The sequence below is a fragment of the Bombina bombina genome, chromosome 4 (assembly GCF_027579735.1).
Source record: "Bombina bombina isolate aBomBom1 chromosome 4, aBomBom1.pri, whole genome shotgun sequence".
Lineage (NCBI taxonomy): Eukaryota > Metazoa > Chordata > Amphibia > Anura > Bombinatoridae > Bombina > Bombina bombina.
In genome coordinates this window covers 1,116,611,349-1,116,625,596 of record NC_069502.1, presented here as the reverse complement: position 1 = coordinate 1,116,625,596, position 14,248 = coordinate 1,116,611,349, and the positions used below count along the sequence as shown (strand labels likewise).

Below are 14,248 nucleotides of genomic sequence, written 5' to 3'. Positions count from 1 at the left end.
AAAAAGGTCCCTCCCACTCATATCACAACAGTGGGAGACCTGATATAACGGTGTCTATGCAGAAATATACGTTAGCCATGTGGAAAAAAATCATGCCCAAAAAGATTTATCACCAAAGTACCTCACAAAACGAATAACATGCCAGTAAACGTTTTTAAAAAACAACTTTCCAGTGTTATGCAAAGTTATCACTAAGCCTGCTACCAGTCGCTTCTACTGCAGTTAAGGCTCATACATTTATTTCAGTACTAACAGTATTTAAAGTTAAATTCTAGTCCCTAGAAAATAACTCAACTGCGCATACATTTATCAGCCTGATACCAGTCGCTACTACTGCATTAAAGGCTGTACTTACGTCATATGGGTAACAGCAGTGTTTTCATAGTCAATTCCATTCCTATAAAATATTTTACTGCACATACCTCATTTGCGGGGGACCCCGCATGCTATTCCCTTCTCCGAAGATACCCCACTCCTCAGAATGTGCGAGAACAGCCAGTGGATCTTAGTTACGTCTGCTAAGATCATAGAAAAAACGCAGGCAGATTCTTCTTCTAAATACTGCCTGAGAGAACAAACGGCACACTCCGGTGCTATTTTAAAATAATAAACTTTTGATTGAAGAATGTTACTCCTATCTCCTCTCACAACCTCCTTTGTTGAGACTTGCAAGAGAATGACTGGAAATGACATGTGAGGGGTGGAGCTATATACCAGCTCTGCTTCGGTGATCCTCTTGCAACTTCCTGTTGGGAAGGAGAATATATCCCATAAGTAATGGATGACCCGTGGACTGAACACACTTAACAAGAGAAATATCCTTAAAAACAAAATAACTTGAAAATGTTTAATTGTTATCCCATTAGATTGTATTGTGTCACTATCTTTATTAGGGTTTGTGTGGTGCTTGTCTGAATATAATTTTTATGGGTTACATTTAGGGGGGGGTGGACGCTGATGGTGAGTTTAAAGAACCAAGGGGGCAGTGACATGAAAAAGTTTGAGAACCACTGCTCTAGACAATGATAAATCTGCCCCTGAGTGTAAAAGCAAACTTGCTTTTCTCCAAAACCCGTGTCCTTTAGTATCACAACCTGTAAGACAACACATATTTATGGAGTGTATTTAAAAAAAAAGAAATCATGTGACTAAACATGACATTTGAACATCACAAGATATGTAAAATATTCTACATAAAGAATAAGTAAGCATCTGTTACAAGACAATGAATGCTTTGTAGAGTAATGTGAGACTGGATTATATTAAATGCAGACAACTTCTAAAAGACAAATTTGAAAGTGAAGGCGTATGTGAATGCATTGACATTATTTTGTTTAGGTTTTATTTGAAACATTTATACAGGTAGAAAACTCCTTATCCAAATTGGTTAGGACTGAAAAAGGTTTAGATTTCATAATAGCTTGGATTTTTTGGAATATTTGCAAAATGGAACCATGTGTGAATGACAATATCCTATGTCATTTACACCATATCTACATATAATAATACAGCTTATACTTTCAAAAACAAAATTTACACTTACCTGATAAATTTCTTTCTTTTGCGATGTACCGAGTCCACGGTTTCATCCTCACTTGAGGGATATTATCCTTCCTAACAGGAAGGAGCAAAGAGAGCACCACAGCAGAGCTGTCTATATAGCTCCCCCCTTAACTTCACCCCCCAGTCATTCGACCGAAGGCCAAGGAAGAAAAGGAGAAACTATAAGGTGCAGAGGTGACTGAAGTTTTCAAATAAAAAATACTGTCTTGATAGACAGGGCGGGCCGTGGACTCGGTACATCGCAAAAGAAAGAAATTTATCAGGTAAGCATAAATTTTGTTTTCTTTTGAAAGATGTACCGAGTCCACGGTTTCATCCTTACTTGTGGGATACCAATACCAAAGCTTTAGGACACGGATGAAGGGAACCACTGCTTGCAAAACCTTTCTCCCAAAAATAGCCTTCGAAGAAGCAAAAGTATCAAATTTGTAAAATTTAGAAAAGGTATGAAGCGAAGACCAAGTCGCAGCCTTACAAATCTGTTCAACAGAAGCATAATTTTTAAAAGCCCATGTGGAAGCCACCGCTCTAGTGGAGTGAGCTGTAATTCTAAGCCAAACAGATGATGCTTTTCAGCCAAAAGGAAAGAGAGGTAGCCGTAGCCTTTTGACCTCTACGCTTTCCAGCATAGACAACGAACAAAGAAGATGATTGACGAAAATCTTTGGTTGCCTGTAAATAAAACTTTAAAGCACGAACCACATCCAAGTTGTGCAACAGACGTTCCTTCTTAGAAGAAGGATTAGGACACAGAGAAGGAACAACAATTTCCTGATTGATATTCCTGTTCGAAACAACCTTAGGGAGGAACCCAGGTTTGGTACGCAAAACCACCTTATCAGCATGGAAAATAAGATAAGGCGAGTCGCATTGTAATGCAGATAGCTCAGAAACCCTTCGAGCTGAAGAGACAGCAACTAGAAACATAACTTTCCAAGATAGAAGCTTAATATCTATGGAATGCATGGGTTCAAACGGAACCCCCTGAAGAACTAAATTTAGACTCCATGGCGGAGCAACAGGTTTAAACACAGGCTCGATTCTAACTAAAGCCTGACAAAAAGCCTGAACGTCAGGGACATCGTCCAGATGCTTGTGCAATAGAATAGACAAGGCAGATATCTGTCCTTTTAAGGAACTAGCTGACAATCCTTTCTCCAATCCTTCTTGAAGAAAGGACAAAATCCTAGGAATCCTGATTGTACTCCATGAGTAGCCTTTGGATTCGCACCAAAAAAGATATTCACGCCATATCTTATGATAGATTTTCCTGGTGACAGGCTTTCGAGCCTGAATCAAGTTATCTATGACCGACTCCGAGAAACCCCGCTTTGATAAAATCAAGCGTTCAATCTCCAAGGAGTCAGTTGCAGAGAAATTAGATTTGGATACTTGAACGGACCTTGAATCAGAAGGTCCTGACGCAGAGGCAGAGTCCATGGTGGTAGAGATGACATGTCCACCAGGTCTGCATACCAAGTCCTGCGTGGCCACGCAGGTGCTATCAAAATCACCTAAGCTCTCTCCTGCTTGATTCTGGCAATCAGACGCGGAAGGAGAGGGAAAGGTGAAAACACATAAGCCAGGTTGAACGACCAGGGTACTGCAAGAGCATCTATCAGTACTGTCTGAGGGTCCCTGGACCTGGATCCGTAACAAGGAAGTTTGGCGTTCTGACGAGACGCCATCAGATCCAATTCTGGTGTGCTCCATAGCTGAACCAGTTGAGCAAACACCTCCGGATGGAGCTCCCACTCCCCCGGATGATAAGTCTGACGACTTAGAAAATCTGCCTCCCAGTTCTCTACCCCTGGGATATAGATCACTGATAGATGGCAAGAGTGAGTTTCTGCCCATCAGATTTTCCTGGAAACTTCTATCATTGCCAAATAACTCCTTGTTCCCCCCCTGATGATTGATATAAGCTACAGTCGTAATGTTGTCCGACTGAAATCTGATGAATCCGGCCAAAGCCAGCTGAGGCCACGCCTGAAGAGCATTGAATATCACTCTTAATTCCAGAATATTTATCAGTAGGAGGGCCTCCTACTGAGTCCACAAACCCTGAGCTTTCAGGAAATTCCAGACTGCACCCCAGCCCAGTAGGCTGGCGTCCGTCGTCACTATAACCCACGCTGGCCTGCGGAAACACATTCCCCTGGACAGGTGATCCTGTGACAACCACCAAAGAAGAGAGTCTCTGGTCTCTTGATCCAGATTTAGCCACTTTTTGAGCATGCATAGTTGCAGTGGTCTGAGATGCAAGCGAGCAAACGGAACTATGTCCCTTGCCGCTACCATAAGTCCGATTACCTCCATACACTGAGCAACTGACGGCCGAGGATGGAAAGAAGAGCTCGGCAGGTGGACAAAATCTTTGATTTCCTGACCTCCGTCTGAAAAATTTTCATGTCTACCGAGTCTATCAGAGTTCCCAGGAATGGAACTCTTGTGAGAGGAATAAGAAAACTGTTTTTCACGATCACCTTCCACCCATGAGATCTTAGAAAGGCCAGCACTAAGTCCGTGTGAGACTTGGCTAGTTGGATAGTCGATGCTTGAATTAGGATGTCGTCTAGATAAGGCGCCACTGCTATGCCTGTGGCCTTAGGACCGCCAAAAGGGACCCTAGCACCCTTGTGAAGATTCTTGGTGCCGTGGCCAACCCGAAGGGAAGAGCCACAACCTGGTAATGCCTGTCCAGAAAGGAAAACCTGAGGAACTGGTGATGGTCTTTGTGGATAGGAATGTGTAGATACGCATCCTTTAAATCCACGGTGGTCAGATATTGACCCTCCTGGATCATTGGTAAAATAGTCTGAATGGTCTCCATCTTGAAGGATGGAAATCTAAGGAATTGGTTTAGGATCTTGAGATCTAGAATTGGTCTGAGGGTTCCTTCTTTTTTGGGAACCACAAACAGATTGGAGTAGAAACCTTGTCCCTGTTCTGCTTTCGGGAACTGGGCAGATCACTCCCATGGTAAAAAGGTCTTCTATGCAGCGTAAGAAGGCCTCTCTTTTTGTCTGGTTTACAGACAATTGAGAAAGATGGAATCTCCCCCTTGGAGGAGAATCTTTGAAATCTAGAAGATACCCCTGGGATACAATTTCTGAACGTCTCTTGCCCAGGACTGAGCAAAGAGAGAGTCTGCCCGCTACTAGATCCGGTCCCGGATCAGAGGCTACCCTCCTTGTTCCAAGCCTGGTTAGGTCTCCAGGTTGGCTTGGATTGAGCAAAGTTCCCCTCTTGCTTTGCAGCAGGGGAAGAAGCGGGACCACCCTTGAAGTTTCAAAAGGAACGAAAATTATTTTGTTTGGTCCTTGTCTTATTTGACTTATCTTGAGGGAGGGCACAATCCTTCCCCCCAGTGATGTCTGAAATGATCTCTTTCAGTGCAGGCCCGAATAGGGTCTCATCTTTGAAAGGGATGGTCAAAAGCTTAGATTTTGATGACACATCAGCCGACCAGGACTTAAGCCATAACGCTTTAAAATGGCAAAACCTGAATTCTTTGCTGCTAACTTAGCGAGATGAAAAGCGGCGTCTGTAATAAAAGAATTAGCTATCTTAAGAGCCTTAATTCTGTCCAGAATATCATCTAGTGGGGTCTCCACCTGAAGAGCCTCAAACCAAAAGGCAGCTGCAGTGGTTACAGGAACAATGCACGCTATAGGTTGGAGAAGAAAACCTTGATGAACACAAATTTTCTTTAGGAGACCCTCTAAATTTTTATCCATAGGATCTATGAAAGCACAACTGTCGTCAATAGGTATAGTTGTACGCTTAGCCAGAGTAGAAATAGCTCCCTCCACCTTAGGGACCGCCTGCCATGAGTCCCGCATGGTGTCAGATATGGGAAACATTTTCTTAAAAACAGGGGTGGGAGCGAACGGAATACCTGGTCTATCTCACTCCTTAGTAACAATGTCCGAAATCCTCTTAGGGACCGGAGAAACATCAGTGTAAACAGGAACCTCTAAATATTTGTCCATTTTACACAATTTCTCTGGAACTACAATAGGGTCACAATCATCCAGAGTCGCTAAAACCTCCCTGAGCAATAAACGGAAGTGTTCTAGCTTAAATTTAAATGCCTTCATATCTGAATCTGTCTGAGGGAACATCTTTCCTGAATCAGAAATCTCTCCCTCAGATAGCAAATCCCTCATCCCTACCTCAGAACATTGTGAGGGAATATCGGATACGGCTACTAAAGCGTCAGAAGGTTCAACATTTTTTCTTAACCCAGAGCTACTGCGCTTCCCTTGCAACCCTGGCAGTTTAGATAAAACCTCTGTGAGGGTAGTATTCATAACTGAGGCCATATCTTGCAAGGTGAAAGAATTAGACGCACTAGAAGTACTTGGCGACGCTTGTGCGGGCGTTACTGGTTGTGACACTTGGGGAGAACTAGATGGCAAAACCTGATTTCCTTCTGTCTGAGAATCATCCAGTGCCAAACTCTTATAAGTCAAAATATGCTGTTTGCAATTTATAGACATATCAGTACAAGTGGGACACATTCTAAGAGGGGGTTCCACAATGGCTTCTAAACAAATTGAGCAATGAGTATCCTCAAAGTCAGACATGTTGAACAGGCTAGTAATGAGACAGTTAAGCTTGGAAAACACTTTATTCAATGAAAAAAACACAATTTTCAAAAATGGTACTGTGCCTTTAAGAGAAAAAATGACATACACAAACTGCAAAACTGCTTAAAATTACTCCAAACTTTCTGAAGTTTTTACAGTACACCCATCAAGCTTTAGTAAGATTGCACCACAAGTATCAAGGTAATTAACACTCAAATGAGAAAACTTGATTGAAAAGTGTTTAAAACCCGGTAAAACCCTTGTCAGCACCCAGCCACAGCTCTGCTGAAGCTCCTACTTGCCCTCAAGGATCAAGATTGTGGAAATAAAGCTTCGATTAGGCCCTTGGAAGTGCACCAGGAACCCTCTGTTGTAGCTTGCTGCTTGCCTATGTAAAACAAATGCGCAACTGAGGCGCGAAAATAGGCCCCGCCCCTCTCTTACTCGATGTTGCTGGGGCCTACACATAAATCTACAAAACGATCTTTGAGCCAAGTGGGTTATAAAAACCCCAAATAAGCCAAGTGAACCCTCAAAAACAGAAGTCCCAAATTAAATAAATACAGTACTCCCAGACACACAAACATTTGTCCCAATAAAAACATACAAACTGAGTGCCCATAAGATTAGCCCTATATGCAAGCTAGTAACATCCCCTCTAATACTAGGATTACTGCTTACCCTTCCCCTAATGGGGATACTGTCAGCCTTTCTGTAGTTATCAAGTCTCTGCAGAAAAAATGACTGAACATACCTCATTGCTGTATAGCAAGAAACCGTTCCTCACACTGAAGTTTTCCTGTACTCCTCAGCTTCTGTGGGAACAGCAGTGGACCTTAGTTACAAATGCTAAGATCATAATCCTCCAAGCAGAAATCTTCATCTATGTTCTGCCTGAGAGTAAATAGTACAATACCGGTACCATTTAAAAATAACAAACTCTTGATTGAAGATAAAATAAAACTAACAGTTTAACACCTCTTCTCTTTACCCTTCCTGCTTAGAGCCAGCAAAGAGAATGACTGGGGGGTGGAGTTAAGGGGGGAGCTATATAGACAGCTCTGCTGTGGTGCTCTCTTTGCTACTTCCCATTAGGAAGGATAATATCCCACAAGTAAGGATGAAACCGTGGACTCGGTACATCTTGCAAAAGAAATAAAGGTAGTTTTATATAATTGTAATACTTTTGTATACATAGTACCATCAAAGAGATAGTACAGTACTAGATTCAGAAAGGTATTATAGACTGTCATTTACATTTTAGCATGCACAGTCTTCTCTGCCTGTGTCTGATTTGGTTTTTTACTTACTGCTGAGAAAAGGGTAATTTTTTAATAATTTTATTTTTAAGAAAATACTAATGAAAAAGTCTGGATTTCAGAATGGGATACGTACCTGTATACAGTCAAAAGCCCGACCAAAGGAAACATATTTCAAACACTCAATGTTCCTGATTAGTTTTATACAAATATGAAGTTGTGTTTTTGATTTTTGTTAACTTATTAAAAATTAAAATGGGAATACAGATGTAATAAAAAACATTAATAATGCTTACCTAATAATTTAATTTCCATCGTGGGGAGGAAAGTCCACGGCTTCATTCATTACTTGTGGGAATACAGAACCTGGCCACCAGGAGGAGGCAAAGACACCCCAGCCAAAGGCTTAAATACCTCCCCACCACTCCCCTCATCCCCCAGTCATTCTGCCGAGGGAACAAAGGAACAGTAGGAGAAATATCAGGGTGCTGAAAGAACAAAACAAAATTTAGGTCCGCCTACCAAAGAAAACGGACAGGAGCCGTGGACTCTCCTCCCCACAATGGAAATTAAATTATCAGATAAGCATAATTTATGTTTTCCATCTAAAGAGGAGGAAAGTCCATGGCTTCATTCATTACTTGTGGAAAACAAATACCCAAGCTCTAGAGGACACTGAACGAAAAACGGGAGGGCAAAAGAGGCGGACCCTATTCTGAGGGCACTACAGCCTGCAAAACCTTTTTCCCAAAAACTGATTCGGCCGAAGCAAAAACGTAAAATTTGTAAAATTTTGTAATAGTATGTAAGGACCACCAGGTAGCTGCCTTACAAATCTGCTCCATAGAGGCCTCATTCTTGAAGGTCCAAGAAGAAGCCACAGCTCTAGTGGAATGAGCCGCTTATGACCCGCTGTCTCATAGGCAAAGCGAATCATGCTCCTCAACCAAAAGGACAAAGAAGTAGAAGAGGTTCTCTGCCCCTTACGCTTCCTGAATACACCACAAAAAGAGATGTAGACTGTCTGAAATCCTCGTAGCCTGAAGATAAAACTTCAAGGCTCGAACCACGTCCAAATTATGAAGTAACCTCTCCTTAGGAGAAGAAGGGTTAGGACACAAAGAAGGAACAACTATTTCCTGAATGATGTTACAGTTAGACACAACCTTGGGAAGAAATCCTAAACCAGAGGGAAGAACATCCTTATCAGCATGAAAGACCAAATGAGGAGGCTCACATTGCAAGGCCGCCACTGAGATACTCTGCGTGCCGATGCAATAGCCAACAGGAAGAGAACTTTCCAAGAAAGAATCTTAATGTCAATAAAGTGAATAGGCTCAAACTGAACCCTCTGCAACACCTTAATAACCAAGTTCAAGCTCCAGGGTGGAGCAGATTGTCTAAAGAAAGGCCTTATTCTAGACAGAGCCTGAACAAAAGACTGAATATTAGGAAGCTCTGTGAGCTTCTTATGTGACAAAACAGATAACGCTCAAATCTGTCCCTTTAAGGAACTGGCGGCAAGCCCCTTCTCCATCCCATCTTGGAGAAAGGACAGAATCCTGGCTACCTTAACCTTGTGCCAAGGATATCCATGTTTCTCCCACCAGGACAAGTCCTCCAAACCTTATGAGAGATGCGACGAGTGACCGGCTTCCTGACCTGAACGAGTGTATCAATCACTCTCTCAGAGAATCCTCTCTTGGCCAAGACTAAGCGTTCAATCTCCATGCAGTCAGCCTCAGAGAATCTAGATTTTGATGTTGGAAGGGACCCTGTACCAGCAGATCCCTGCGACAGGCTAACCTTCATGGCGGAGAAGATGACATCCCCACTAGATCCGCAAACCACGTCCTCCGCGGCCACAACAGAGCAATCAGTATAGCCGAAGCTTGCTCCTGCTTGATGCGGGCCACTACACGCGGTAGAAGTGGCAACGGTGGGAAAATGTAAAACTAGGTTGAACCCCCAAGGCTCTGCCTGGGGATCCCTGAACCGCGACCTGTATTTGGGTAGCTTGCAATTGAGTCTGGATGCCATGAGATCCATCTCCGGCGTCCCCCACCTGTGACAGATCTCCGCAAACAGAGACCATTCCCCCATATGGAAGGATTGTCTGCTGAGAAAATCCGCTTCCCAGTTGTCCACACCCTGATTGTGGATTGCTGATAGCGAGCAGTTGTGAGATTCTGCCCATTGCAATATCCAAGATACCTCCTTTATCGCTAAGGAGCTTCTCGTTCCCCCTGGTGGTTGATGTAGGCCACTGAGGTAATGTTGTCTGTCTGGAATCTGATGAAGCTGAACGATCCCAGGAGAGGCCAAGCTTTAAGAGCATTGTGGATCGCTCGCAGTTCCAGAATATTGATCGGAAGGAGAGACTCCTCTCGAGTCCACTTTCTTTGTGCCATCCTGGCACCCCAAACAGCTCCCCATCCTGACAGACTCGCGTCTGTGGTCACAATCTCCATGAAACATGAAGGATGTCCCTTGGGACAATTGCTCCGGACGGATCCACCAAGAGAGGGATTCCTTCGTCCGATCGTCCATAGAAATCTGTTGGGATAGGTCTGAGTGATCGTCAATTCCATTGTCTCAACATACACAGCTGAAGAGGCCTGAGGTGGAACCTGGCGAATGGAATAACATCGATGCTGGATACCATGAGCCCTATCACCGCCATTCACTGAGCAACAGAGAGGACTGAAGGACAAGACAGGTGGACGCAATCTTCCAGCGTCGCTGATCTTTGAGAAATATCCTCATGGATAGAGAGTCTATTATCGTGCCCAGGAATTCCACCCTGTTGCTGGGCACCAGGGAACTCTTTCCTGAGTTTATCTTCCATCCGTGAGACTGGAGGAGGAGAAAAGCCCTTGAGTATTCCTTTGCAAGACTGAACAACGGCACCTGGTCTAGGATGTCGTCCAAAAAGTGTGCCACAGCAATGCCTCTGGATCTTGCTACTGCAAGCAGCGCCCCCAGAACCTTCATGAAGACTCTTGGGGCCGTCGCCAGACAAAAGGGAAGGGTCACAAACTAGAAGTATTAGTCCAGAAATGCAAATCTCAGGAACCTGAAGTGATCCCTGTGGATTGGCACATTAAGGTAGGCATCCTTCAAGTCAATTGTTGTCATGAACTGTCCCTCTTGAACTAGGGGCAGAATAGATCTGATTGTTTCCATTTTGAACGATGGAAGGGCCAGAAACTTGTTTTTAGGTCCAGAATCGGGCAGAACGTGCCCTCCTTCTTTGGGACCACGAAAAGGTTTGAATAGTACCCTAGACCTCTTTCTGCTAGAGGTACTGGTACAATTACTCAGAGAGAGGAGAGATCCCTCACACATTCTAGAAATGCGTGTTTTCTCTGGTCTTGAAGACAGGTTTGACAGGAGGAATCTGCCCCTGGGCGGATAAGATCTGAACCCTATCCTGTAATCCTGGGTGATGACCTCCAGAACCTAAGAGTCCTGAACATCCTGCAACCAGACTTCTTAGAAGAGAGATAATCTGCCCCCTACTCAGACCGTTGACCGGTCGGGGGCCGCCCTTTCATGCCGATTTTGTCTCGGCGGGCTTCTTGTTCTGCTTGGAAGCAACAAAAAAGTGAGGGGGCGCCCTATTTACATAAACTAAAACAATGTGATAAATATAGACCAATAATGGCTAAGAATAATTTTTCTTGATGTGTCAAGAGTTATAGATAAAAATATAATAGTATAATAAATAAGTGAATATATAAATGATATTAATTAATGGTAATATCAAATGTGGATAAACAATCACAAACTAGTCACAATGGTGAGATCAATACTCAGCGTCTGTATGCATATACATATATATATACACACATACATACACCCATGCAATTAACCACAATAGTAAACAATATGTATCTTAATAGCAAATGTGTAATGAAAATAATAACAATAGATAATTGAAATAAATAACAATGGTTAAATAAATATTATGGTGTATCAAAAAGCCTTAGGTAAAGAGGCAATATAGTTGCATTAAAGTCTCTGGAGAGGAATATAGGCAGCTATCTGTGAAGATCCAGGCCAGGATCCAGGAAACAGCAATCTAAAAAAAGAAAAAACAGAAGCGCCACATGGCCCAATATTGTTTGGTCCAAAATTGTAGATCTTAAGATAGACAAACAGACTCACATTTAGGAGAGCACCTCAGTTAGTGCTAATAGGGGCAGTCTGGGATCTATTCGGTCACCCAGAAGACCAACTTCCAGCACAGGAACTGAACTAATGTATCAAGCACCTCTTTTGATGCTAAGGGAGCATGGAGGGATCAATATGGTCACCCAACAGACTTATGGCAGGGTATCCAGGAGAGAGATGATGGTTCCCAGGATGGTCAAAGTAATAAATGTCCTCAGATAAGGCAGGTGGAGAAAATTCCAAATAAGAGAGAGCAGCAAGTGTTCAAATTCTAAAACAGGCTTTATTAAAATAAGTTAAAATAACAGGCAACGCGTTTCTCAGCCAATGGCTGTTTCATCAGGCTTCATAAAAACAGAATTTATGTTTACCTGATAAATTACTTTCTCCAACGGTGTGTCCGGTCCACGGCGTCATCCTTACTTGTGGGATATTCTCTTCCCCAACAGGAAATGGCAAAGAGCCCAGCAAAGCTGGTCACATGATCCCTCCCAGGCTCCGCCTACCCCAGTCATTCGACCGACGTTAAGGAGGAATATTTGCATAGGAGAAACCATATGTTACCGTGGTGACTGTAGTTAAAGAAAATAAATTATCAGACCTGATTAAAAAAAAAACCAGGGCGGGCCGTGGACCGGACACACCGTTGGAGAAAGTAATTTATCAGTTAAACATAAATTCTGTTTTCTCCAACATAGGTGTGTCCGGTCCACGGCGTCATCCTTACTTGTGGGAACCAATACCAAAGCTTTAGGACACGGATGAAGGGAGGGAGCAAATCAGGTCACCTAAATGGAAGGCACCACGGCTTGCAAAACCTTTCTCCCAAAAATAGCCTCAGAAGAAGCAAAAGTATCAAAGTTGTAAAATTTAGAAAAAGTGTGCAGTGAAGACCAAGTCGCTGCCTTACATATCTGATCAACAGAAGCCTCGTTCTTGAAGGCCCATGTGGAAGCCACAGCCCTAGTGGAGTGAGCTGTGATTCTTTCAGGAGGCTGCCGTCCGGCAGTCTCATACGCCAATCGGATAATGCTGTTAATCCAGAAGGAGAGAGAGGTAGAAGTTGCTTTTTGACCTCTCCGTTTACCAGAATAAACAACAAACAAAGACTAAGTTTGTCTGAAATCCTTAGTAGCTGCTAAGTAAAATTTGAGAGCACGAACTACATCCAAGTTGTGCAACAAACGTTCCTTCTTTGAAACTGGATTAGGACACAAAGAAGGCACAACTATCTCCTGGTTAATGTTCTTGTTAGAAACAACTTTTGGAAGAAAACCAGGTTTAGTACGCAAAACCACCTTATCTGCATGAAACACCAGATAAGGAGAAGAACACTGCAGAGCAGATAATTCTGAAACTCTTCTAGCAGAAGAAATTGCAACCAAAAACAAAACTTTCCAAGATAATAACTTAATATCAACGGAATGTAAGGGTTCAAACGGAACCCCCTGAAGAACTGAAAGAACTAGGTTGAGACTCCAAGGAGGAGTCAAAATTTTGTAAACAGGCTTGATTCTAACCAGAGCCTGAACAAAGGCTAGAACATCTGGCACAGCTGCCAGCTTTTTGTGAAGTAACACAGACAAGGCAGAAATCTGTCCCAACAAGGAACTTGCAGATAATCCTTTTTCCAATCCTTCTCGAAGGAAGGATAGACTCTTAACCTTGTCCCAAGGGAATCCTGCAGATTCACACCAACAGATATACCAAATTATGTGGTAATTTTTCTGGTTACAGGCTTTCAGGCCTGAACAAGAGTATTAATAACAGAATCTGAGAACCCTCGCTTTGATAAGATCAAGCGTTCAATCTCCAAGCAGTCAGCTGGAGTGGGTCGAACGGACCTAGAACAAGAAGGTCTCGTCTCAAAGGTAGCTTCCATGGTGGAGCCGATGACATATTCACCAGATCTGCATACCAAGTCCTGCGTGGCCACGCAGGAGCTATCAAAATCACCGACGCCCTCTCCTGATTGATCCTGGCTACCAGCCTGGGGATGAGAGGAAACGGCGGGAACACATAAGCTAGTTTGAAGGTCCAAGGTGCTACCAGTGCATCCACTAGAGCCGCCTTGGGATCCCTGGATCTGGACCCGTAGTAAGGAACTCTGAAGTTCTGACGAGAGGCCATCAGATCCATGTCTGGAATGCCCCACGGTTGAGTGACTTGGGCAAAGATTTCCGGATGGAGTTCCCACTCCCCCGGATGCAATGTCTGACGACTCAGAAAATCCGCTTCCCAATTTTCCACTCCTGGAATGTGGATAGCAGACAGGTGGCAGGAGTGAGACTCCGCCCATAGAATGATTTTGGTCACTTCTTCCATCGCTAGGGAACTCCTTGTTCCCCCCTGATGGTTGATGTATGAACTTGGCCCTCGCTAGCTGAGGCCAAGCTTTGAGAGCATTGAATATCGCTCTCAGGACCAGAATATTTATCGGTAGAAGAGATTCTACCCGAGACCAAAGACCCTGAGCTTTCAGGGATCCCCAGACCGCGCCCCAGCCCATCAGACTGGCGTCGGTCGTGACAATGACCCACTCTGGTCTGCGGAAGGTCATCCCTTGTGACAGGTTGTCCAGGGACAGCCACCAACGGAATGAGTCTCTGGTCCTCTGATTTACTTGTATCTTCGGAGACAAGTCTGAATAGTCCC

The 14,248-nt window shown here is 43.6% G+C and overlaps 1 protein-coding gene across 1 annotated transcript in view; it reads right to left on the bottom strand.

Moving 5' to 3' along the window:
• The window catches only part of LOC128658218 (serine/threonine-protein phosphatase 2A 56 kDa regulatory subunit alpha isoform), a gene marked incomplete in the record, with an annotated part of 340,402 nt that overhangs the window by 192,183 nt on the left and 133,971 nt on the right, over positions 1 to 14,248 (bottom strand).